The sequence below is a fragment of the Leptidea sinapis genome, chromosome 4 (assembly GCF_905404315.1).
Source record: "Leptidea sinapis chromosome 4, ilLepSina1.1, whole genome shotgun sequence".
Lineage (NCBI taxonomy): Eukaryota > Metazoa > Arthropoda > Insecta > Lepidoptera > Pieridae > Leptidea > Leptidea sinapis.
This window is the reverse complement of record NC_066268.1, coordinates 2,652,208-2,680,149: the sequence shown is the minus strand read 5'-3', so window position 1 is coordinate 2,680,149 and position 27,942 is coordinate 2,652,208. Positions and strand designations below refer to the sequence as shown.

Genomic DNA, 27,942 nt, shown 5'->3' with positions numbered 1-27,942 from the left:
ACATACCTAATAATTTAATTTATTATATTATATTATCATTCGTGGACATCTGTTCGAATTACATTAATGTAATTTAATCAAACTATTATAGAGACTGGATTTGCATTTGTCTTAACATGTAAAAAACACACAATATCCAGACTGACTTAAAGGCTGACTGACTAACTTAGTAAGCATCGCAGAGTCCGGATGTCTAGAACCATCAACGATGGCACATTATATCTTTCTAATATATAAATATTTGTTTGATTATGAGTCAGCATTAAAAAATACTTACAACTTCAAATTTTCACCCATCTACGATCAACAGTTACTTTTGTATCGCGATTTTAATATCGGCAATACAACGTTTGCTGGGTCAGCTAGTATCTATATAAATAAAATGATTGAAGTTTTACTTCATGGAGTGCAGCTTAGTCCAACTTGAGAGATACGATAGTTTTTATTTCGATTTGGGACTCAAAATTATATTATTTCCAGTTTGACAGTTCTGCTGTCATGGAGCATATTTTACGAAATAATTCTTGATTTTATGAAATGAGAAAAACGTCTGTCGGGTCAGCTAGTGTATAAATAAATTTAAATGTTTTATTAAAAATGGCTCAGTCGTAAATTATGCTACTCGGTACTCCATAGCTGAAAAGCGATCGGACAGCCTGGGACTAGATTATGATTATTTTATAGCAATAACTTTTGTAATACTATAATAATGTTATTTTTTATCACAAAGAGCGCTAAAAATAATGCTGGGAGAGTTTCTTGCGCCGTTTTTTCTCTCAGAGCGCCATTTGTTTCCGTAGCGGTTGCAGTGTTTGAACTGATTTCAAAATAATTCTTATGGAATAAATTTTAAGAAAATAAATGCATATTATGCCTATTACCTGTGTTTCCAGCAGAGATCATCTAGCTACCCTTGGCTTGATGGACTGAAACGCTTACCACACGACTAACGGGTCCGACAAAAGCTTTATTTTGTAAATTTTACTGTTATAAACCGTTTGTTGACCTAGATGATAACATCGTTTCCAACTCTCAATTGGCCACTACTGATTAAGAAATTAATCAAATAATATTAGATGTCACTTGTAACACACATAATATAATGTATATTTTATGACTGTTATCAGTCATTCTTAATAACACCAGACACCTACGTCCCATACAAGTCACAATGGCAATCCGCAAGAGTTATCATCGCAATATATGATTAATAAATAATATGCTTTATGGCGGCAGCAATAAAGGCGTGATTTTTATAATCATCATTACCACCACGTATAGTGAAGTCACAACAGCGAATACAGACAGTGTGCACTCAGCAGTCAGCAGTCAGCACTGTGCTGTTAAGTGTTAACAAAGTCAGTCAGTGTTCGCGTGCCGTGAGGAGAGGACGTGTTTTGTGCGAATTAAATTGAAAATTGTTTATTGTATATACAATTAGTGGTTAGTGAATTGTGAATATTTGTGAGTTTAATCGGTAAGTTTTCTTCGTTATACATTCGGTATTTTTATTATTATTCAAAATGTTTTCGTTAAAACACGTAATAGTATCGTGTTTGTTACAAAGGAGACAACAGTCAAAGTTCAAATATAGATAATATCACTATTATATTATTGTTGTGATTATTATTATTTTTATAAACTAACCCTATCGATTTATCTGGAAGGTTTTTGTATCATTTAACGCTTAGGGCCTCTTTGTACCTATTCTATGTAGAGTTTTCATTGTAAACACATATAATTTACTACTTACTGTTAATATTTTGTCATTTAGTGCATTATTATGCTTTAAATTTTTCTTCATCTCAGTAAGGTGAAATAACTGCACCTCTCAGTAATTTGTAAAAAAATAAAACCGGCACAATTTTTAAAAAGGAAATTACTAAGCGAGCATGCCTTTAAATTATTTCTTCTTAAGGCTGAATATCCTTAAAGAATAGAGTTGCCAACCTCAAATTTAAATAACTAGGATTTGAAGTTGGAAAAACAAGAGTTGCAATAACTTGTTAAATTAATATGTCATTAAAATTATCATATTTTATAATAAATATATTTCAACAAGGTTATACAATTTAAAATCTACTTATTTAATTATAATACAAAATAAATGCCAGTGAAAAGCGTAAAAGGAGTAAGGTCATAAATGAAATATAAACACATTTACGAGTATCTTTCTTTATAAATATGTATTCTTATTGATTAAAATATTTTTTTTAATTAATTTAATTTATTTTATTTACTTTTAATTGCGTTACATGCGACTTAGTTACTAAACAAAATTGTAGTACTAAATAATTATCACATGCACCTCGTAAGGCATAGCAAGGAGCGACAGAGGGGCAGACATTCAAATATTTTTTTGCTCTTAAGTATTCATTAATAGAATAGTAACATTTATCCAAAAGTAACTTTTTCAAAGAGCTTATGAATTTTTAAATATTGGTTTCGGATTTTAAGCATTCGTTAACTTATTATAAATTTTAACTGACATTGGGTAGGGACCGGAACTGTGTAATGTTAATTTAGATTTGGTTTGCAAAAGTTTACGTTTATAGCGAGGTGTATTGTGCCGGGCCACGTCTATGATTTTAGTGTATAGATGTGGGTGTTTTCTTACAAACTCACATATTTCGAGTATATGTGATATAATGATAGAATATTTAGTTTTTGGAAATGAGATTTGCAGCTTTCTCTTTGTTTAATATTTGCAAGCACACAAATACATTTTTTCTGTAAAATATAGAGGTCGTGTGCAAATAATACCAATGATTTTAAATTTTGAAACGCAGGACGAAAAGCTTGGACTTGTCATGGGAAAACAGGACGGTTGGCAACTGTATTATAGAAATAATATATATATTAATACTGTATATATTAATACAGTCCCAATCAGCCTTGTGTTTCAGACCGTATCGAACTTTCTCTGGATTTTTCCATTCGCAACAACCCTTTCATACACACTGCTTTCTTAGGCTCTTTTGACATGACCCCTTTTCAGTATATTACCGGCAATTGTACACAAATGTATAATATTTTTGGCACTATCTCGTTTTGTAATATAACTTAAGTAGGTAGTGCTGGAAAAGGTCGTGATAATTCATTTTTGAAACGAAATCCTTTGGCACGTTGGCTACTTTTAAGATGAGGATAAAACACAAATCAAAGAATATACATTTAACAGAAATTTTGAAATTTGAATAATAATTTTCGATAAAATAAATAAGATATTATTTTTGTTGTCATTAGCCAATAGTTTTTTTTAAATGATATTAATAATGGGGACTTTTTAATGTGATCGAAGAAAATTTATGAAAGTAATGTGGAAAATTGATTACATTTTATAAAATTTATATGCATGACGACTTATATAGCCGAATGATTAGTGACCCTGACTACTAAGCTCCCGGTCCCGAGGTCCCGGATTCGAATCCCGGTAGGAGCAATCATTTTTTGATGGATATGGATGTTTCTTTCCAGTCGTGTATGTTTATAGGTATTTATGTATGTTTAAACAAGTATATTGTATTAAATATATCGTTGTCTTATACCCTTAGTACAGGCTCTGCCTAGTTTGGGGCAAGATAATCTGTGTAAAAGTGTGTCAATATTATTATCTAATATATAAAATTCTCATGTCGCGGTGTTTGTAGTTAAACTCCTTCGAAACGGCTTGACCGTCATGAAATTTTGAGTGCATATTGAGTAGGTATGCGAATCGGACAACATCTATTTTTCATCTCCCTAAATGTTAAGGGTGGTCCACGCCAATTTTTATTTGTTTGATTATGAGTCAGCATTAAAAAATACATACAACTTCAAATTTTCACCCATCTACGATCAACAGTTACTTTTGTATCGCGATTTTAATATCGGCAATGCAACGTTTGCTGGGTCAGCTAGTTATTAATAAATTTGTGTGTATTATAGCTCAATACATGAAACTATGATTTCTAAATTAATACGTCGATAAAATTATCACTATTATAAAAACTGTATTGTATTATAGTAGCAAAGTTATGCAAAGTAATGACTTAATCTTTCGAAAAAAAATGCGTTGTCCGCGTTTCATTGATTTTTTACTGCGAATTTTAATTTAATTCTGTTCCTCCTATTGGTTTTTATGATTTTAAACATAAACATTTAATCAATCAAGGTTTTATAATTGTTTTTTGTGAGCCAACTAAAAATTTTGTGTTTAACTTGTTTTAATTTGGTTTTTTGTTTGTGAAGCGATGGATTATGAGATTAGTGTGCACAAATAAAGAGACAATAAGCGAATAATGCATTTTTGGCCTCTGTACAACCAGTACATATAATTCGTTGTAGAAATTCGCCACATCTACGTTTTTATTCGGTTAACTATATATTTCAGTTTCTCAGGACTGTGTTCTAATAAGTTACAACCTGTCTGTAATTGAAAAGTCCTGATATTTTTTATTGTGAGTCGATTGGAATGTAACGAACACGACATGTTATGTGGAGCCACAATACTTTAGTAAACTTTGCATTAAAATCTATTTAGCCGTTTCTGAAATAATAATAAGCCGTCAACCAGACATAGATTTTTGCCTTATTAGCGTAATTTGTTTCAATAAACCAAACCTTAGTTAATTTATACGTCTAGATAGTCTGCTGTTAGGAAACCGATAAAAAACAGGCAAGGGATATTAGTTTTGTGGGTGACAAGCTACGTCTTACAAGCTGTGTTAGTGTGCGTGAATTGCTCAAAATAGGCGTTGGTTTTAAATTCAATTTTTGAAGTTATACTTCTTTAGGCGCGTTGGGAAAAAATGATGATAATGAAATATTAAGATGCGCGCGCATCACTGTAACACAAAAGTAACAGGTTGAGAAAGGTTCCTAAAATTTTCAGACGTTTGCTTCATTCGTAATTTTTTTTTGTTTCTTCGTCCATTATTAGGACAGGCATAGGTAGGTTCAAGCCCATACAGCCGTATTTATTGTTTAAGAATAAATTCTCAAAGACGTCTTTGCAAGATTTTTACAAAATTGTTATTTCTATAAGTATATTTAATCCAAATAAGTATATTTTCTTGCGTGCATACATAAGTACACACACACTTTTTTTTCGCCATTTTCACAGCTGTCATAGTTTACCTAGACGTATAAATGATCTAAGTTGAAAACATTTAAAGAACACACACGGCGTTACGCAAAATGCAAAAATATAAGTACGTAGAATTAATGGCACTGTTGCTAAGTCATTTGCGAGGTATTGGCAAAAAGTAAGAGTATATTTGATTATATAAATGATACCGTCGTCTCAGCTGTGTGTTTATTTGTAAACACAAACCAGTTCGTCTAATAAAAACAAGTGAAAGTTGAGTCGTAAGTGAAAGCGCCGTTTATCATGTATCTTCTTTTTTTTTTGTTACATTTTGACAACGGCCATTTACTGATGTAATTGAAAGTTTACGCTAAGCTGTTTCATTTGCGCCGTCGCTTATTCTGCGTCTATCGTATGGGGCTTCAGTTTCCGCAAGTACCTAAACTCCTCAGTTGAGTTCATTTTCCGTTCAAGGTTGACTGGTCACTCTAACTAATGCAGATCGTTCCAGAAACCTTTCTGGGAATGTTCGCAGACTTCTCGGTGCTACCTTGTATTTTCGAAGATTTTTACCCATTTGTGAGTTTCATCTTCACTTAGAGCTGTTCAGTACGCCAATAATGAAGAAGTTTTTTTTAATGTGTTCTGTTAGTGTGACCACCATAATTATTTCAATGTCTACTTCTGGATCTATCACGGTGAGATCTTAATTTCTGCCAGCTAGTTTCCATAACGATACTTCATGATATTTTAAGAGATTACTCTCTTGAGGGACAACTCAAAATTCGATCCAATATTCCTTCATATCTGTATCGATTCAACAAGGCAACACAAGTTTTAACACGCGTTTCTTTCTGCAGATCAGTCAAGTCATGAGGCACATATTTATTTTTCATACTTTATTATCGATTTGACGCAATTGAGTCAATATTGTTGGTAACGTAACGTTAAACCATGCCGCTAATTCCTGGGTAGTTTGACTCGGATCGGCTTCCACTATCTCTTTCATTTCATTGTTATTCATCTGTCTTCGTAGTTCGTTCTTCAAATCAAAGTTTCCATCACGATAGCGTTTAAACCAAAATCGCACGGTGCGTTCATTAACAGTCCCCTCTCCAATAGCAACATTGATATTGCGAGCTGTTTCTGCCGCGTTAGTTCCGGAACTCGTATTCAAAAATCACTCGAATTTTCGAAGTATCCATCTTTTTTATTTAAAGTGAAAAGAAAACTTCAAGAAAAATTCAAAAGAAGAACTACGCGTAGGTATTACTTGTAAAAAGTTTCACTCACACATCTCTAACCAAGATCTTTCTATGTCAATTCGAAGTACCCATTACAATTAAATTTCAATTTTTATACTTTAACCCCTATTATCGTCACAGCTTTATAAAAGAGATAAGTCTGTGTACAGAAAAATAGATAAAATATATTGATTTCGTCCCTCGGTATGCGAATGGGCGGAAGGGCAGCGGTGATCACTTAACATCAGGTGACCGGCTCTTTGTCTTCCTTTACTGTAAATAATATTAAATAGATAAATGTATAATCTCCAATTGCGTATATTTATCACTAATTATGTAAACAGCTGGTGTTATATCATTATTAAGACTTTGTTGGCCATTGTTACAAAATGTTAATAAAGCCGTTATAATAGTGTTTTTACCTAGCATTATTATTTCAATAGATTGTAGCTTCATAATTATAAGTAAGTAATTAGTATTGATTAGATAATTTAATTGCGTCGTTTTTTATAAGTGCGTGATTATAGATTTATTTTATCAGGATCAGCCTTAATGAAGCATGAATCAAAGTGTGTGGACATTGAATTAATAAAAAATGCATCACAATTAATACTTCTTTACATATAAATCAAATAAAATGTATTTTTATAAAATGCGTTTAATCTATCTTATATATAAAATTCTCGTGTCCCGGTGTTTGTTACCAAACTCCTCCGAAACGGCTAAACCAATTTGTTTGAAAATTTGTGTTTATATCATTAGATGGCTGTCTAACAAAACACGTGTCTAAGCCATGTTTAACTTTATTTTTTGTACTAACACTGATAATGTTTAAATAGATAAACAGGCCAACAGTGTTACCATGACTTAATTACCTATGCCAACAGTAACAACTTACACCATCGTTCAATGTTCACCACATGAGAATTGCAAACCACTTGTAATGCAGAGTAGCTAAATATTTTTAAATAATCTTGATTTATAATCATTGTTATCAACTTAATATATTCAAATAAGCAATCGTGCTTGTGAATTTGTACTTATAACAATCAATTTCAATTTATGAGCACGGCTTTTCTTTATATTATTTGTGCTGTATATGTTGGCAAAGTCCAAACACAGTACAGAGACCAGACATTGTCTCCAATTACATTTAGCGATAAAATGCGACACTTCATCCGCATTGTTGTCTGGCATTTCACCGCGCGATTTGTAGGAATCTTTTTTGCCTCACAATGCCACCAGTGGGAGGCTCCTTTGCACAGGAGGCCGGCTAGATTATGGGTACCACAACGTCGCCTATATCTGCCGTGAAGCAGTAATGTGTAAGCGTTACTATATTACGGCGCCACAGCTAGTGAAATTACTGGGCAAATGAGACTTAACATCTTGTCTCAAGGTGACGAGCGCAGTTGAAGTGCCGCTCAGAGGCAGCAGGACGTATCAATGACCATCAGCTGAAAGTCCTGCTCGTCTCGTCCGTCTCGTCGTCGTATTGTCACATAAAACAAAACAATATTTTGAAATGCTTAAAAACGTTATTGGTATCGTATACATTTAGCTTGTATCGTAATTATGAAGCACAGTTACGGAGAAAGTTTAAGATAATAATCGTTCGCGACTCTCACTGAAGCCTACTTGCGGGTGTGTGCAAGTCTTCAATATCTCTGAGGCCTACTTTATTAGTGTGGGTTACACCAGGTCGATATTGCCACTTATCTTGTCTGCCGCGGGCTACTGACGTGGTGTGAACGCCAAGGCTTGCAGCCAAGCGAATCGATTTGTGATGACGCTTTCGAATGAGCTATTTATTTGAGTGGCATTTGAATATCCAATTTGGCTTTGAAACAACACTTTCAAGTGCGATAGTTCGCATCCGTGTTTTTGTCTGTCTAGATATCCGCGTTTTTTTTCTTTCGCTCGATGAGCTTTATTTCTTGAGTTTTGAATGAGACTATACAGGTATTGAAGATGCCCCGCGTTGGGGCAGTAAAGTCCTCGAATGGCGACCACCTACCGGAAGACGTAGTGTTGGTAGGCCCCCACAAGATGGACCGAAGATCTGGTCAAGATCGCATGAGTAGGTTGAATGTGGGCAACGCAGGACGTCGAACGATCGTCATGGCGATCTTTGCGGGAGGGCTTGGTCCAGCATTGGACGTCTTCCGGCTGACATAATGATGATACTTATGTTAATGTTGAAAATGTTGTATTTTGTTTTTTTATATAATTAAATTCGATTGTAGTTTTCGCTTCTGCAGTGCGGTAAGAACCTATATACCGATTTTTCATCTGTGAACTATGTACATAACTGAACTTTTTGTCAAATACAATCACTTTTCAAAATCTATAAACGAACAGAATGAATTTTTCTAGCGTTAAAGTGTTTTTTTTTTAATAATCAGCTTTCTATATTTTATAAGCCAGTTCGAAATTTAAATAAAAACAATGATAAGTTTCCTCCTTGGTTGCCATGTTTCGGAGTTTTGTTTTTGTTAACCGCTGCTCGCACGTATTTTTAGCCAATATACAAAATTCCGATTGATATATTATCTCGAAGAAGGTTGTAAAAATAATGAATAATTTTTAAGCATGTTTGAGGAAACGTCAGTTTTTTATTAAGTTTCAATTATAGTCTTTTATTTTACAATTTCCATATATCATGATATCGCTTTAGTTTTGATTTCTGATAGAAATGAGACTTGACAACGATTGTACTTTTCGCAATTATTTTTTTATTTACAACATATTGTGACTTCTGAAACTAACATAAATATTATAGTTACAGCTGTTCGTAATCTTCTGATATAAATGGTTCTTACAAGGATATTGTGTGGATAAGGTTTTAATTAGTCGCACGTCTCGCCTCCATCATTATATTGATATAACAATCATTCTTTTGTTATCGAGTCAACTTTGTGATAATATTTTTGTTGTCAACGTTAACGGATGTTATCTTGAATAATAATTAACGATATCTGTATTATATTAAATCCAGATTTTATTTATTCATTACTTAGTAGTGTTAGTCATTTCTTAATAATTATTATTACTATTTACGGGTATTCAATTAGACTGACTTATGATGCTTTTTCAAGTTTCGTAATGCCCGTTCGGGTGAAGTCGGCTTATGTCAAGTAAAGAGGCGCGATCATTCTAGGCTAGGTAACAACTTCAAGAACGTGTCGATTCTTGAAAAAACTTCTAAAAATATATATAGCGTGACTCTACAATGGCGACATTAAAGTAAAACACCATTAGAACTACTTCAGTGTAATCATAAAAAAAGTATTCAAAAATATTGATTGACCTAAATAAAAAATTTCGTCATCTTAAGATGTTGCTCTTACAAACATATAAACAATTTCTTATTTGAGAGTTGAACAAGATATACCAAAATTTACTCGAACGGTTGGCTCATGTCATGGAAGGACTTTCATAGGAATATGGTAGGATTCCCGCATCGTTCTCAAATTTTGGTAACAAATTCAATTTGTATAATTAATCCCAGAAGTGATGGTTGTTACTTTAAAAATAACAAAATGTTTTGGAAATTTCATTTATTTATTTTTTTATGAAAATAAGGGACGAGACGACCCGGAAGTTCAGCTGATGGTAATTGATACACTCTGCCCATTAAAATGCAGTGCCGCTCAGGATTCTTAAAAAAACCCCAAAAATTCTGAACGGCACTATAACTGCGCTCGTCACCTTGAGACATGAGATGTTAAATCTCATTTGCCCAGTAATTTCACTAGCTACGGCGTCCTTCAAACCGAATCACAATAATGCTTACACATTACTGCTTCACGGCAGAAATAGGCGCCATTGTGGTAGCCATAATCTTGCCGGCATTCTGTGCAAAGGAGCCTCCCACTGGTGAAACTTATTATTTTCTTTTTACTATTAGATAGCTAACCCGTGTGTTATTTTAATGTCGCCATTGTCGCAGCACGCCGTATAAACCCGCTAATATATAAAATCATTGGTGCTAACAATATAAAAGCTTAACCGGCGTGGCTTTATGTGCTCAAGTTTCTTTGCAAAATTTTATAAAGACCGGTCTGTGAGTGAAAGTGTGTAGTAAGACACATACAAACAAACTTATGAAGCTAGTTTTTGTGTCGCTCAAAACGTCTGCTGTAGGTACATCATTTGTTTTTAATTACTTTTTTATTGAACACATTGATTTGAATATAATGATGAGAATCAATCAATTGGTGGCGGGTTGGTTTTTGTGCAGTGACGTCATTGTTAGATTTTTGTTAAGTTGCTAAGTACGGACCGGTTGGTTTTTTAATTACATATTATTATCTTTAAAAGTCTTATCTCTTGTAATAGGTTTTATCAAGCAACCTTAGACTTTCAGGATAACTCTACAGAAAATTTAGATAAAGTCCTTATATAATTTGTACATCTAGATAGAGCCTCTTGTTGCTAGAGAACCTATGAAAACAGGCCAGGTTTATTACTTTAATGTGCGTGCATTGCTCAAAATAGAGGCTATCTCTAAACTCATTTTTTTCGACGTTTTCACAGCTGTCGCAGTCTATCAAGATTCTAGACGTAAAAATTATCTAACATAAAATCCAATAATTAATAAAGGTTATTTATGCGTATACAAAATAAACAAACAATAAACGTATTGATGATACCAGTTGTTCCTGTGCGAATTATAGTTTTTATAATTATTGTTTTTCCGTTACTCTGCACGCTGATATCGGAAGTGGCTAAATCGATTTATTTGCCGTTTTCACTGTTGTTTTGAGACAAGGTACCCGTAATACAGTGTTTGTTACATTCCAATTGACTTACAAACAAAAATGTTAATTGAAATATAAGCGGCCAAAGTCACCGGCGCCCGCTAGTATTGACTACATAAGTCACAAAATAAATAATACATGCTACATTATATCAACTGCACTTATTAAACATAATTAATGTTCTAAGAATTGTCTGAATTGAATTGATTAGGATAGTACAGACATATACCCTCCGTATATAAGGGGTTGACGTAAATTATAGTAATTGTATCTGTCGTTTCTTATATTATACTAGCCATTCCCGCCCGCTTCGCTGGGCGAATTTTAAAAGGAAATAAATTATACAATAAAAAAATAGGCATAAACCATCTAGGATAATTTTCGCATCGAATGGTGGTAGTTTCATGTCGATACGATCAGTGATTTAGGTTTGAAAGAGCCTCAAACAATGACCATTTTCATTATATATATAGACTAGCCGTTCCCGCTCGCTTCGCTGGGCAAATTTTAAATGGAACGTTGGAATTCGAAAAATAAGTAGCCATAAACCATCTAGGATAAATTTTGTATCGAATGGTGGTAGTTTCATGTCGATACGATCAGTGATTTAGGCTTGAAAGAGCCTCAAACAATGACCATTTTCATTATATATATATAGACTAGCCGTTCCCGCTCGCTTCGCTGGGCAAATTTTAAATGGAACGTTGGAATTCGAAAATTAAGTAGCCATAAACCATCTAGGATAAATTTTGCATCGAATGGTGGTAGTTTCATGTCGATACGATCAGTGATTTTGGCTTGAAAGAGCCTCAAACAAAGACCATTTTCATTATATCTATCTCTATGATAGAGATACTTGAATGAGTATGAGAATTTGTGACAGGGACAGTCTCGTAAAGGTATTACACCTGTCACACGACACATATAGTTTGTACCGAAACAAAAAATCGTACATACAAATCCTTCAGAAATTAGTTAAGTTTAAATATACATTTTTACAATGTACGCCAAAAATCTCAATGTGTGCGTGTCGCCTATTATATCTATTATCGCCTAAATATCAATATATTGCTGAAATTCAAGTTCCTCTACTGTATATTTGCAAAGAATTGATTTCTTTATTAATAAGAATACGTACTTTTGTGAAATAATTAAAATTATTATTATAATTATACTTTGCGTTATTAAAATTCTGTAAAATTATATGTTATATATATACCAGTATAACGTCAACACGAATATTTTGTAAGTTGTCTGAAAGTCTACATTTGGAAAATTGTTTTTGTCGTATCCATATGTTGACATTTGAACTTATTTATGTTTCGACCTTCGATTCTCCTTGTCTCTTCTATATTCAATTTGACGATTATGTTGTGTTAAGCAAAATTCATAAACTTTTGACAAGAACAATTAATATTAACCCGCAGCTCAATGTCAATGTTTTTGTGTGTATTCTTAAATAATTTGCGATATTAACACAAAGTTTTTTGTAATATCTCTAAAACTAAAATGCGATAAACAAAAACTTGTTATGACACTGCAAAATATAAACACTTATATTATGTGGATTCCCTACCCAAGGCTCGTCTGTAGTTAATTCGCCGAGAAATGGTAAATATTATGTAATATGAAAAGCCTCTTAATAGCAACTGTCACTTGTCGCTAATCGGCTCTATCCTCGCATTTTTAGGTACTCAGCTACAGCCAAGCACAGGGCTGTGTTAAGCCCGGTATCCACCAAAGCGGAGGGGAGAGGAGACGAGAGAAGATAACCGTGAAGCTGTCAGGTTATTTCCACCGGAGCGGACAGCCGCTTGATCGCTTCACGCGGCACAAAATTCTATAGACAAATGGGACATCTCCTTTCCTCTCCGATTGATCCGTTTCAACCGAAGCTAAGCGGATAGGAGATGTGGAAATATCGAAATCTGATTGGTTATCAAAATAAATCTCATCTCCTCTCCGCTTTGGTGGTTACCGTGCCTATACATAAACAGCTACGAATATGATTGGATAAAAATTTCCTCGACTTCACCTTGGTGTTAAAGTGAGACAAGACTTCGTAAACGATATAAAAATTCCGTAGCCAAAACATTTCAATGGAATCCGTTAATTATTACGTCTTCGTCCGCTTTACGTAATATACAAATCTTACCTTTTCATTTTGTATAATTGCGTGCATGTTAATACATTATATTTTTAAATTCATATAAAATAAATTTTTACACATGTTTGAATAACTGTGTTTAAAAATAATTGAATTTTAACATGAATTATTTCATAACGCTAAAATTCAACTAAAACCATTTTTTAAATGTTATATAATAGCTTGTACCACGTCAGCTTGTGTCATAACAACGAAGTAATTTTAATATTGTAAATAGAATATTTCACTTCATTTCATTTTTGAAAACATGTAAGACCACAATCAAACCAGTCTCACATGTAAAATTTATATGTATTTTATGGTCGAAAGATTTTATTACATTTTTTGTTAATATTTTATTTATTTAAAGAAGGCTCGATAGATCTTCACCATCCGGATGTGTGGACCTGTTCTTCCACAGTGCTGTTTTCAAGGCACTTGCTTTGCCAACCAAACTATCGCGGTGTTTCCAAAAACCACGTGTTCGCTCGAGCGATTTTTCTGGTGTTGCAAGAGAATATCGGCTGCAGTGTTAAACAAGCTTGAATACCTATCCATTGGAAAAATATAAAATCTGTCGCATTACAAGGCTTGGATAATTTAACCTATTAATTTTATTCATGAGTCACATCTGGACAAAATTTACATTTACTTTGCATAGTATGTGATATAAATATTCAATCATATTTCTGTTAATTCAAGCCAACATAATAAGTTAAATGTTGAAATTAGTAAATGATAGCAAAAAATGTCACAACGATCCATTAAAATGTAATAATGCATGGCTCCGTTTTCTCGTAATTTCGTATACCAGTTCTGTTTATACCAATGTCACGTCGCTGGTTCTACAGCCTTTTGTTGATGTCAAGGGTATGAATGTTTTACGAGATCATAGAAAGCATCGATGTCACCTATAAACTATAATGGTTTACAGCACTTAAAATAGTAATAAAAAGAGTATTTGCTATGACTCAAGAATTTTTCTTCCCTGATATTTCGTCGAGTCAGGGATCACTTAATATAAGTCAAGAACTTGGCATGAAGGATTACATTTTATTTTACTTAAAACCCTTCCAGTAAGCTGTTATAAAGTATTTGAAACTTTAGACGTTTAGACTCGATGTTTAGTTTGGAGAGGAAAATACTAAGCTACACGATGTTAAAACAGGGGTCCCGCAAGGAAGTGTAATGGGTCCAATCTTATAACTTATGTACAAATAGACTAAAGCACTTATCATCCTTTTGGCAATGTAAAGCAATGCTAGCTGTTAACGAATATCCAAATTGAAGTCGTAATGATACATATTATCAGTGGCAAGGTGACGGGTCGATCCGGACGAAAGAAACCAAATCTGTATATGTAACCTTCACCTTATGCACGAATCACCTCCAGTCCAGCTGAATATTATACAAATATTACAATTCATGGATGTGCGCTCTTTTTTTTACTCCATCGAAGAGGAGAACACACGTGCATACGGGTCACCTGATGACACCAGCTGATTCACCGTGGTATTCCGTCAGTAGTCAACACCACCGCAATATACCAAAATCATGAATATACTAAGTGTGAAGCAAAATGTATCCAAAAAAGTTAAAGACCTACGCAAAAAATATTGGAAATTATAAAATGGGCAAGTAACTGGGCTAATTCCATGCATGATTTGAAGATCCCCTTAACCTCTAGCTAAATGCCGATTACTAGCCAGAATACAAGATAGGACCAAATATTTGTTGCAGTCGGGTTCAATTCACTGCATCGAGCAAAACAACCCACAAGTAATCTCCTGGAACTAGTTATGTGCCGTGATCGAGTTGCTTTTCAAAATGAAACCACAATCAACAAACCATTATCAGTACGATGCAGTAAAACAGTGTAAAACAATAGATGGAAATATCTGCTAGTAACTACAAGAATAACTACCAACAGGGAAGCTCAAAATTCCTTGAATAACGGCGAATCAAATGCGGGTCAAGGATTAAATGACGAATGACATAAAATCTGAATTGAAAATAATCTTAAATCAACGATCGAACTGAAAGTGGCCGTGGCAGTTAATGCCATGAATAGGGATTTGGTGAATTGTTTTCCATCAAAATGACAATCTTAGTAGCTCATTTGGTTGAATATGACTATCATGTTGCAATTCCAACAGAAACAACATTGCAATCTAAGTAAGTACTTCATTTCCTAATGCCTTTTGAAGAGTCAGATGTTATTTATTGACAAATATAATTTCGACAGTAATTGCGTTACGCTTGCGATCTTAACAACCGATGCCTTACATACATCTTGCGCTAGACGTCATCTGTTGCAACCCTGGCAGTACAGAAGTCACACAAGCACGCCATCTTTAGCATCCGTTGTGATGAAACAGCGCTTCTTTGGAGATTATTACACACATGTTCAATTGCACTCTAATCTTAGATATTGTGAAATGTACTTTAGATTTAAGTAGGTACTTGCGAAGTCTTATTATAGGAGGTATTGCGACTATATAAACCAGCGAAGCCTTGCCAACACCTTTCACTTTGGCGTTTTCCCTCAATATTAACTACCCATTCGAAAGTTTATTTCAACCCCCAAAACATCCTTTAAGTGCTAAAATTTTGAGTAACGCTAATATCTATGTAGTACATGAGCGATCTCAATCTGAAATGACTGTCTTCCATACAATCGCTCATCTTTTAATACCCTTAGCATTGAAATTGCCTAAGGTAGTTTTTGGGTGCTCACTTAAGTCATTTTAGGAACTTTTTTGCGCAAAATTTCAAGTTGAAATCCTTCCCGGTCTCATTAGGGTAGTTAGAAGCGCCTCGATTGAGCTTTTTTTCTACGAAGTTGATGGCTAGGGCAATGCGATGGCCCCAATAATGAAACCCAAGAAGAAGCTATAGGAAATAAGTTCGGAAAATTTCGTTATTTGAGTGCATTAAATCCACCTCATCCCCCACGCGCGTGACATGCCTTGAGATGAATTTAAAGCTTGTAGCTCCAGCAGCATAGGTTCTCCGTTGGATAAGTTTTGTGCAATGCGTCAAATCTAGAATCTGCTTGTTACGTCACTTGTTCCGTATATAATAAATAGTATATATATAATATGTACATAATCTTGAGGCCAAAACGCCAATCTGAAAAAAACTTTTACAACATGTGGCAATTTTGTCAGTAGTGCAAAATCTTATCTAAAAATGATATTTGAAATTTGATGAAGAATAATAGAAGTTACGAGGAATTATAACCAATGAAGAAACACATCACAGCGGAGTTTTATCAAAAACGTCATCAAAACTATTACTTGTTTACTTGTACTTTAATTATTTAAATGGCTAATTTGATGTTAATAAAAGAGTTTATTTCAGAGAAGTATTTATAATGAATCCTCGAGGAGTCAGACGACGTCGACAGCCTCATCTGTTTGTTCGAGTATGGCTATGCCTCCTCCAATCTTCTCTATTTCTTTCTGTTTCTTGCGAGACTTATCCATTTTCTTCCTGATAACTTTTTAATTTCGTCTTCTCATCTTATATATTGTGTTCCTCTTTTTCTAGTTTTATAAATAGTGTACCAATTCATAATTTGTTTGGTCTTTTACTCTTTACCTCTTATTGTGAGTCCCGTCCAAATGGCTACTATAAAGAGTATTAAAAACGATTCTATTGCTTACAAAGATATCTTTGTAAAACCTATTCCACCTTTGTCATCCTTCTCGTTGTTAATTATTCAATTGTCGTTTCGTATAAACGATAATATTATTATAAATTACTATGATAAATGGCGATTACGTCGTTCGATTCGAATTGCGCAAAGTGATTGTTCTACAGCAATTGTTCTGTATACCTGAAGCGAAGCAGTTAAAATTGATCGTTAAATAACCACACTGCATCATATAACTATTGTTTAACGGTATGAACAGAGTAACGATAAGACTTAATAGAATTATTTATTTAAACGAATTCATATTGAGAACAGTAAAAATAACGCTAGAAAAGAACTTTTATAATTTATTAGTACAAAACTGCAATTTTATAATTAAACCTTTATATAGTTATCAATAATCCATTCAGGACACAAATTATATAAGCAGACTACCAAAAAATAACGTCATATCAAGTTACAAAATTCATTATACAATTATTATAAAGTCTATAATATACATTCTTCGCACAAAAACATCTATTTAGTTTAACCTTAAAATATTGTGTGAACAGTTGTTTATATTAAAGACGCAAGATTTATTACAGCTGAAGGTCGACCATTACTCATAAAATTTTCAAGATACAACTTTAATGACGTTTTTTTGTTCATCAATGGCGATATAGAGCAAGGATATATTATACTTCAAGCTGTCTTCAGTCTTTTTTTTTTATGATAATAAGAGACGAAACGAGCAGGACGTTCAGCTGATGGTAATTGATACACCCTACCCATTACAAGGCAGTGCCGCTCGGGATTCATGAAAAAACCCAAAAATTCTGAGCAGCACTACAATAATTGTGCTCGTCACCTTGAGACATAAGATGTTAAGCCTCATTTTCCCAGTAATTTCACTAGCTACGGTGCCCTTCAGACCGAAACACAGTTATGTTTTACATAACTGCTTCACGGCAGAAATAGGCTTTTCCTATGCAAAGCAGCCTCCCACTGGTTTATGCTATAGTGATGTACGATCTTGCTGATATAATAGATTTTATTCATATTTTATTACTATATACAATAATAACTGCAAGAATGTGTACAAAATGTTTTCAAAACTTCCACATATTGTTGGCGTCGATTGAAATATTGCGTTCGATAATGATGAAGTTCTCAGCTGGGCACAAAACTGCGATCATTTACGAGAAATGCTAAAAGTTGTAGGTTTCATACTAATTTGGATGTAATGTTGGCAAAACATGAAGTGAGTACAGTAAATCTGATGCTACCTTCAACGTCTTAAAAGGTCGGTAAAAAACCTAACGCATATATCAATATTGATTATCTAACAATGAAAGAATGACAATGAATCCGTGTGTGAGCCAAACACACGAACAAAAGGCGCAGCGTGAAGAAAACGTGAGAAACATAATGAATACAAGTTCGAGTAAAAACTTCAAATTCACGATCAATATTGACGGGTTGACAAATATATAAAAATTGAAACTGCAAAGTTATTCAAGTTCATATCGCATTTATTATTATTCTCAGATAATTGTGGATGTCCATGGATGATTGATTGTCTCACAACGTTCCATTACTTGAGACTCTCGCCCGTTTGCCCCCTATATTATAAAAAAATATAACTTCATATTTTGATCCAAGAATCGGTTTTCTAGATAGTCTGAGGTATATAGGAGATAGTCTGTTCTCAACAAAATATTTTACAAACACAGTTTATGACCGCTTTCAATAAAATATCGTTAATTCAAGATTAGCAAACTGATTTTATGTCATCGATCATCTAAATCTACATTTAAATATAGTTATTTTCAAATCCATAATGTAGCATACGCTTATTAAGCACATTTATTACAGATATCGACGAAATGAATTTGAATTTGAAAATCCATAAATGCAAAATGATAATAAAAAATAAAAACAGGAAATGAATTAATATCCAATAATCAAATCAGTGATGCGATTGAATAAATTTAACTACAAGCCATAGGAGTTGCTTGCTTATTATTGCACAACTGAATCAACCTTTATGTATACAGGATTATTTTTATATTTAGAGGAGATAATAAATATAATAAAATTATGGCTCTTTGAATTACTCTGCTGTATGGAAAAGAGTTGGATGTTTCAGATTATCTGTGCGAAATCACAACCAAAATAATTGCAGAAAAATTAAATCACATTGTTGAACATTTCACAAAGACGATTGATCCCTTGCCTTCTTTAGTAGTTTAGTACAACACACATATATGTCCGCAATATTACAATATTGAATAGTTAATATGTTAACAAGCGCTACCAACCTCATGGAGCCATAACATATCCCAATTAATAGTTACATTTATAAAACTGCTGCTATTTATTACTGCGGTAGTAATGTTATTCTATATTCAGATCTTTGGTAAATAAACTTTTACGGCATTACAAATAAAATTGGCATAAAGTTATAACTAAACATAAACCAAGAATATATAAAATGTTTACAAATAGACATTTTGCTTACGAATGGTTTGTTCGGACGTATAACGTTTCCCGCGTTTATTTGCAAGGCAGCTTGTCATTCGTAAAACTTCAGAATTGTCATTTTATTGACAGTGTTGTCAACGATAGTGTAAACATTTTGCATTTTCTTTGTTTATCATCAGTTATAACTTTATACCAAGTTTATTTGTAAGGCCGTTAAACTTCTACTAAAACAGTCATTTGACATATGCGATTGGCAATAAAGTATAATCTGGCTAAGTTTAAAAGCGAACAGTTTCTTTTAAAACGTAGCGGATTCCGGCTATCTCCGTTTTTTACAAGGTTATAACCGTCATCTGCCAATCTATCAATGAATCGCGAGAATCGAGTGAATCGCTTTATTCTTTATTCTTATTGAGTTTCGCTAGGCTGGTGTTGAAACAAGAACCCCTCTTATACATATGGACAATATAGACAATAAAAAAAGATTAGAACTGCGAAACAAAAAACTAATACGTAATTAGTGTCGTTAAGAATAAAAAAGCCCCATATTCTATTAATAGGCGGAAGCGTATGACTAATTTATGTATAGTTAGCGGAACTGAATATTATACAGATAAACTTATAAAGCACAAATGTATGTCTGCTTCCACCACAAAAACCAGAATGCGTTAGTCATAATCATAAGATACTTACAAGTCTGAAAATTTTGTAAGAGTTCTATTTATAAGTTCATAAAGATTAGCCTTGGATTTATTAATCACACCGTTTTGTTAGCAGCAAGCATACTAAGTCATTTCAATGTTTGTATTAATTATGTAGAGCTTCGAATATTATCAGTGTCCGTTATACATTTTGTCCAGTTATAACAGAATGGTTTTTCAAGGATATTTTTAAGTCAATACACAATCCACCGATATCAGTTGAATATATTCCTTGCTTTTATGGTTTCAATGTTATTTTAGGTCTTGGTACTTGGTAGTCTTACGGCCGTTCCCAATATACTATCAACAGATATACATAAGTTACTACCTTCTACTATTAGTAATTAGCTGTAAATGCTTCAGATGAAGCTGTCCCAATATACCGGATAAGTCATTATGCCAGTTCATTGTAGGTAAGTTGTCTTAATTCTACTTAATATTATTATACTATAATAACAATACAAGTAATGGAACATACACGATATTTTTCTGGACAAACAACACCAAATACATCAAAATAATTTTCAAATATTCACAATGCTTTTGAAAATAATCGCACCACTAATCCCGTAGGATAAGTAGTGTTTCTAATAGTTAATTAAAATATTTTATATTATTTTAGTTGTCACTAGCATTAAACTAGGCCGGGTCTATCTGACCCCTCCCATGCGTTCGAGCTTACGCAAAATAACGGAGGAAATTTAGGGAGCAATTCGTCATCTAAACATTTATCTATTTTCTATCTCAAGTTTTTTTTTACAACAAGACTACAAAATATAATAATAATTAATTATAATTATTATTTAACATATTTTATATGTTTAAATATAAGAAAGATACAGATGTGATGACAACGAGACGTCTTTCTAATCGCAGTAATTCTTGAAATTACATGTTCAATTGTCGGATACTTATTGCGATTGTGCGATTTTGGAGTACCTATGTGAATTAAACAGCAAGGTTATATTGCCATAAATACCGCCTTCACATTGAGCTAAAAAAAATAATTATTAAGAACTTTAATAAAACTTTAAATTAGTAAATAAACTAATTTTAAGTTTAATACTAAAACCAAGAATAAGTATAAGAAGCATCTCGTAACTCTGAATTATTAAATATTTTGGCATCATGCGGAATCCCTGGCCATGTATCCACAAGATTATTAAAAAGTAAATTGGCATCTTGCAGTTTGCACATTCACTGAAAACACCAGTGTTTTATTCCACACCTCACCTATGTTTGAATCTGTTGAAAAAAATATTATATCATATATATTATATCAAATATATATTATATCAAATCATTCAAATTGATCATTTCATTCAAGTCGTATTTCACAATACAACTTGCAGCTGATTTAGATTTACTCCTATGTTGTCACGCCCATAGGAGTCACCTATTATCCAAAGCGTAAAATCGTAATGTCAGGAATAGTTGATGTAAGGGCGATATTTGATATATAATTTTTACTAGGCAAAGAAAAATGATCCGGCTTGTGATCTCCCGAAAACGTGGGATTGACAAATACATTACTAGAGGCAGCCAATATTACTGACAGCTACAGATACGGATAATATTGGGACGCGTGAATTGCAATTTTCATATAAACTTCTATCCCTGGTAAGCTGGAAGTTCTCCCATTGACAGACAGCGTGTACAGATGAGTTACCGTCGATAAGTTTATTGGGACAGAAAAGTCAACGATAGGTACGATTTCTTTTCTCAAGTAGGCCACAACCGGAGATAGACTGAATATAGGGAACGGCCGTTAGAGTCTAGACTAATTATATAGATACCTAAGTTCCAAAGAGTAACAATAATAAAAGGGTTCCAAGAAGCCTTTTCTGAATTGACCAAAATGAAAACAACTTCAATTGTTAGGTACTGAATGAAACGAAAGTATTCTATACTTATGAAGAAATATTGGAACAACTACTCTACATTCGCTTAACGACTTGTTTCTCTATGGTAATAATGGTGGGTTATCGTTTATAGAATAATTTCTCGTACTTATGTCAAACTTGCTGAATTTCATACTTGTTATACTCTGGAACTGAGGTATCTATATACAAACGTGTATTATGTTTGGACTCGGTTTCTTAATGTTTTCGTACGAACGTATAAAGTCTTCTACAGCAACAATTTCAGGTATTTATAAGCGCTGTATGACCTGATTTTTACGGCTTCTGTCATCATCGTACTATAATATATACTCAAATATCATCCTAAGCATCTGGATGTGATCCATTTGTTGAATTATTTTCAGTGTTGTTTCTAGATCAATTCCATTTAGCTCCAAAAGAGCGTACACTCGCTATATTAAGGCTGGCAACGGCAAAATAAGGTTTGCAATTATCACAAAGACTATCAGAAAATATTGTTTTAGTATTGATAGCTCTCAATTAATAATATAATTGCCTTGTCAATGGAACAAACATTGAAAATGGCACATGATTGATAAAACATTATCTTGGTGCTAATGCTTTGTTATATTAAACAGTCACTTAGTTACTACAAACATTATCTAATGTATAGATGACGTGCCAGTAGAAAATGTTTGTTTTGTCTTTGTTCCTACTGTGATTGATACGACTCCTCTATATTGATTAAAGAAAGATTTTTCTAAGTCAGCTAAGTGAGATAGGGCTTATAAGTACATTTCTGCACGACCGCTTTTATTTTCAAATAACAATTCAGATGATTCATTCAGTAAATATGTTATTTACAAGTTGTTTACAATTTAGTATTTACAATTTTCTGCAAACGGAGAATGCTCCAACATATTATATATATACATCTATGTATTGACTCATCACGATATCTCCGGAACTATGACGCGTGAGTGACGTGAAATTTGGTAAGGATATTTTTCTTTCGCCGAGCAGAGGTCAGCTAAGAACGGATTTTACGAAATTCCACCCGCAAGAGTTTTTTTTTATTATGAACAGAACAACGTCTGTCGGGTCAGCTAGTATAATAAAGGAGATATAGCAACATAGAAAAGGAAAGCGAAACTGTTGTTTCTGTAACCAATTTTGATTGACAAGTCGTATGCCGTCAGCTAAGTTGGCAATAGCTCCTTAGTATTTGGAATATTAAACTAGTAGTTACCGCAAACATTGATAAATGACAATATGCCACATATTATCGGGCTCTCAGGTAGTCTGTTGTATATTCTAAGTCCAACTAGCTCCAACAATAAATACTTCTAGCACGTGATAAAATAGTACTTACATAGGAAATCGAATCGAATACGTTATCGGTGAAATCAATTATTTGATAGAAGTAAATTAAAATAATGATTAACATAACATTCTCGTTTGCTGTAGTTTTGACTTGTATGATAATCTTGGCTTCCTGGATTCATCTAATGAACAAAACAAAGTAGATGAATAAGTATTCACTGATTCTTATCAGAATTTGAAGTTCCCATCAGACAATTATGTAATACCGATGCGAACTTATTTAAGGCTGCATGAGAGCTAATTATAAATAGAATTTTAGCTCAGCAACGTAAATGAAAATCAAAGCTCTTCATAAAATGATTAATATATCAAAAATTTGATAAAGTAGAAATACTTATACGAATTAATGCAAGACTATAACTACCTTATAATGACAAGAACTTAGCAAAAACGTATTATATTGCACAAATGGCTTATTGAAGGAGCGATATAACGAATACACAGGTCAAGGCAGTGGAAATATTATACAGTAATATTGTTGTATATATTTTATGAGGGTCACATAACAACAAAGCACGGCCAAGGATTGCGTCTATTTCGGGTGGGCGTCTGTGAGGACATTGTAGAGAGTATGTATTTGTGTTTATGTTGTTTTTTACAGTAATTGTCTTTGTTTGATGATCGCATTCTATCAATCGATCAAATTTAATAAATCATCCATTTCGTCATTCCATCAATAAATAACACCTACGCAATTACATACTTCACTCATTTATTGTTAGATGGTAGGAAACCCTGCGTGCATCAAAACGTTTTTAAAATATAAGATTATATTTATGTAACGTAAACCAAAATATTCACACGAAATTACCATAAGAATAATGAATAAATATGGTGTAACTATGAATTTATGATTATTTATGAATTAATATTTTAATTTATACGCAAAGATTGTTTTTGTAAGAATTGTGTATTGAATAAGTTACGTGCAATTTTTTTTTCATTATCTAAATGATTTACTAATTCAATATTCTTATTTAATAATTTCGTGCTCTGCAAAGGTCACGAAACGTAGGCTTAAATAAATAAGTTATAAAAATTGTGACTACGGTAATAACTTATATGTAACAAAATATACAGTTAAATTTATACGCGTTTTAATCCTTTTAAAAGTATTTTATTTAAATATGAAATACTTGCGTTAGTCAAAGAAAATAATAAAGTACATTTCCCTTAGCTATTGAGTACAGTTCGTTATATACCTATATAAAATTATAAGCCTTTTGTTCAGTTCGACCCTGAGATAAACCACAAAAAGCTAATTTGATTATTTAATTGATGAAGCCAGTCAGGGAGCTGTCCGGTGATGTCAATTTGCAACTGCAACAACTTTATCCTGGCCTAAGCTTGGAACCAGTTTGAATTAAGCGGTTATTACCGGTTTGTGTCTATTATTTAATTCGGAGTGCAAAATTTATAGGTTTATCTTAGATAATTAATTAATATGTCTAGGTAGACTGTAACAGCTGTGAATAAAATTGAGTTTGATTTTATTTAAAACTCTCACTAACCAGTTGACTGTGTTATTAATTCTAATTATTATTCCAAATTTAAAACTTTTTGTCTTTGTCACTACAGAGTTATATGACACTGAGAAGTCATTTTAAACTTGGAGTAGGTAACTGACATTACATTGCGTTTATTAATACAGTGAGTGTTTGACGTTTGAATATTTTTATGCCATCACTTTACATCTATATATATAAAAATGAATTGCTGTTCGTTAGTCTCGCTAAAACTCGAGAACGGCTGGACCTATTTGGTCAATTTGGGTCTTGAATTATTTGTGGAAGTCCAGGGAAGGTTTAAAAGGTGAATTAATAGGAAAATGCTGCTAAATTAAGTAAAAACAACAAATTTGTCTGTCCTTTGATGTGTCCATACATAATTTCTATAAGAGAATTTATTGACGCACGGTTTGACAGTTCTGCTGTGAAACAATTTCATTACGACAGCAGGGTGTATATTTTACGAAGTGATTCTTGATGTTATGATATATTATTGACAAATTCATATAAAAATATTTATTTTATTTATTATATACAGAACAACGTCTGTCGGGTCAGCTAGTATACAATAAATATTGAAATAGAAATGATTTGTAAAACGATTGAAATGTAAATGTTGATTTAAAAGAGTGGCAATTAGTTTCTTGCAAGTTTCTTCTCACTAAATCTCAACATTTTTCAATGTGGTGGTTTACCAAATGTCAAAAGTTTAATTTCCTTCATCTGTATATAAGTGTTTTTATTTGATTTGATTTTATTTGAAAGGGTCTACCCTTCTACAATTCGTGGGGTGAGAAAAACAGTGATGCAAAATAGTTCTAAACCGGTAAATAACTAATAGCCCTTAGATAATTTAAACGTCTCTTGCTGTTAAACAACCGATAAAAACAGGCCAGGAATATTACTTTAGTGTGCGTGATAAGCTACGTCTTACACTCGCGATTTGTATGTCACTTTGTGTTAGTGTGCCTGCATTGCTCGAAATAGAGGTCAATCTCTATGTTTTCGACGTCTTCACAGCTGTCATAGTCTATAAATGATCTAAGCAATAACCATAGATAGAACAAAACAGAAAAGTTTTCGCTTAAACGTTAACCGGTTACAGTTTTTTTTTTCGGTTTTCAAGCCTTGATCCTGGCGCATTACGGATTCGCACGTCACTCGCAACCTTTGTATTCATGAGCTGTTAATTATTAATTTTTATTTATCCTCATTGCCATTCAGCATGACACGCTGCGTGGTGCGTGCTTCGAGTATCTTAAACGGTGCCACCAGTGCTTCCATAATTGGTATTCTCTGGTTCGTCGTACAGACGTCTTCAAATTATAATAATAATAATATCGACACACTCTTACACAGAGTATCTTGCTCCAAACTAGGCATAGCCTTTACTATGGGTAAAAGACAACGATGTATTTAATACAATATATCGTTTTCCTTTATTATTAGTTATACCTCAGTTGATAGGGTCACTAGGCTATAGGGGTCGTCATAAATCCTATAATAAATGGAGAGCTATAAATACTGAAGCGATCGAAATAATACTTGTACCATAAGATGCAGCGTGTTAAGGTGATTTTTTTTATTATATCAAGGGACGAGACGAATTGAAGGAGGCCCATTACCTTGCAATGCCGCTCGTGATTTTTGAAAAACCCAATAACTCTGAGTGGCACTACAATTGCGCTCGTCACCTTAAGACATAAGATGTTAAGTCTCAATTGCTCAGTAATTTCACTAGCTACGGCACCCTTCTGACCAAAACACAAGAATTCTTACACATTACTGCTTCACGGCATAAATAGGCGTCGTTGTGGTACATATAATCTAGCCGGCATCATGTACAAAGGAGCCTCCCACTGATAAAGATGGAGATGGTATATAATTTATGGTGATTAATTATCCGAAACCTACTTTATTTACTTATGTCCAATTTCACCAATGGTGAAATTATACGAGAATAACTGTACCAGGTATTAAATTAGTCCCTTGATTTGACTTTCGGAATAACTCAAAGTACGTTTCACCACTTTGTTAAGACAAAAAGTTACTCCTAGATTAAATGCAAATAAATCAAATAGTCTTGTCAGTGTCACAGTACAGTATAATATAACAGGATATTTTTATTTAGTTGTCACTTTGAACTTGTGTCAGTGTGTCAAGTGCTATTTTTTCAAATAAATCAACGGAGATAATCCAGCAAGATAGAAAAGGAAAGGGAATCTATTGTAACTGTAACCGATTTTGTTTGATAAGTCGACATTCACTCACTATCGAGCTGTCAGATCGTCTCTACGTTAGTATATTCTAAGTCTATACTAAAGATTATAAATACTTAACTCCCCTGACCTTTGACAGATTCGTATTCAATACGTCAATCTCTCAAGACACTATAATCTAAACCACATATTGAATTCCGGTCGGTGTTGGACTAAAACTATCAAGTGCATCTCGTCTGGTCTGTCAGTGGCATTAAAACCGCATTATGATACTAAAAATAGCCTTGCTTCAAGTCGCATATTAATTTTAAAGTATTTTTAGAAATAAAATTATTCACGTGCACGTCCTGCGTCGAATTTTGGACATCCTTCACCTTTGATATTAAATGCATTTTGTGTCGGCTATGTAGGGTCCTGTATCTCTTCAATAAAGTTATAATCTTCGTTGTTCTTCTGTTCGCCTGTTAAAGTTCTCAGAAACCTGTGCAGGTATTATATTGAAATTAAAATCAAATAATTATATTTCTGGGCATTTATCTTTTACGGCCTTACAAATAAACTTGGTACAAAAGTTATACCTGAGAATAAACCAATACACATTTTGCTTATGATTGGTTTATTCTGACGTATAACGTTTCCCGCGTTTATTTGCAAGGCTGCCTGACATTCGGAATCCTGCACGAGTAATTATTGTATTAACAGTGTTGTCAGCGATATATTCAACATTTTGAATATTCTTTGTTTATTCTGAGGTATAACTTTATACCAAGTTTATTTGTAAGCCTGGCAAACTTTATGCTTTTTAAGCCCCTTTTTAAAGATTGATTTAGATAATAATATCAATCAAAACGTACGTATTTAAGCTTAATATTTTAACACTTCGGTGGTACATAAAAACTTAAAGGGTATTTCCCATTGACAGTG

The 27,942-nt window shown here is 33.2% G+C and overlaps 1 protein-coding gene across 2 annotated transcripts in view; it reads left to right on the top strand.

Moving 5' to 3' along the window:
- LOC126979706 (ATP-binding cassette sub-family D member) overlaps positions 1–27,942 on the top strand; it is a 115,007-nt gene that overhangs the window by 55,798 nt on the left and 31,267 nt on the right. Inside the window, exon 1 of one of the 2 annotated variants that reach the window (XM_050829173.1) lies at positions 1,311–1,477. The exons of the other annotated variant lie outside the window; for it this stretch is intronic. The gene's annotated coding sequence lies outside the window, so the exon portion shown is untranslated. Of the gene's footprint in view, positions 1–1,310; positions 1,478–27,942 lie in introns of those variants that run through there. 2 annotated transcript variants of the gene reach the window in all.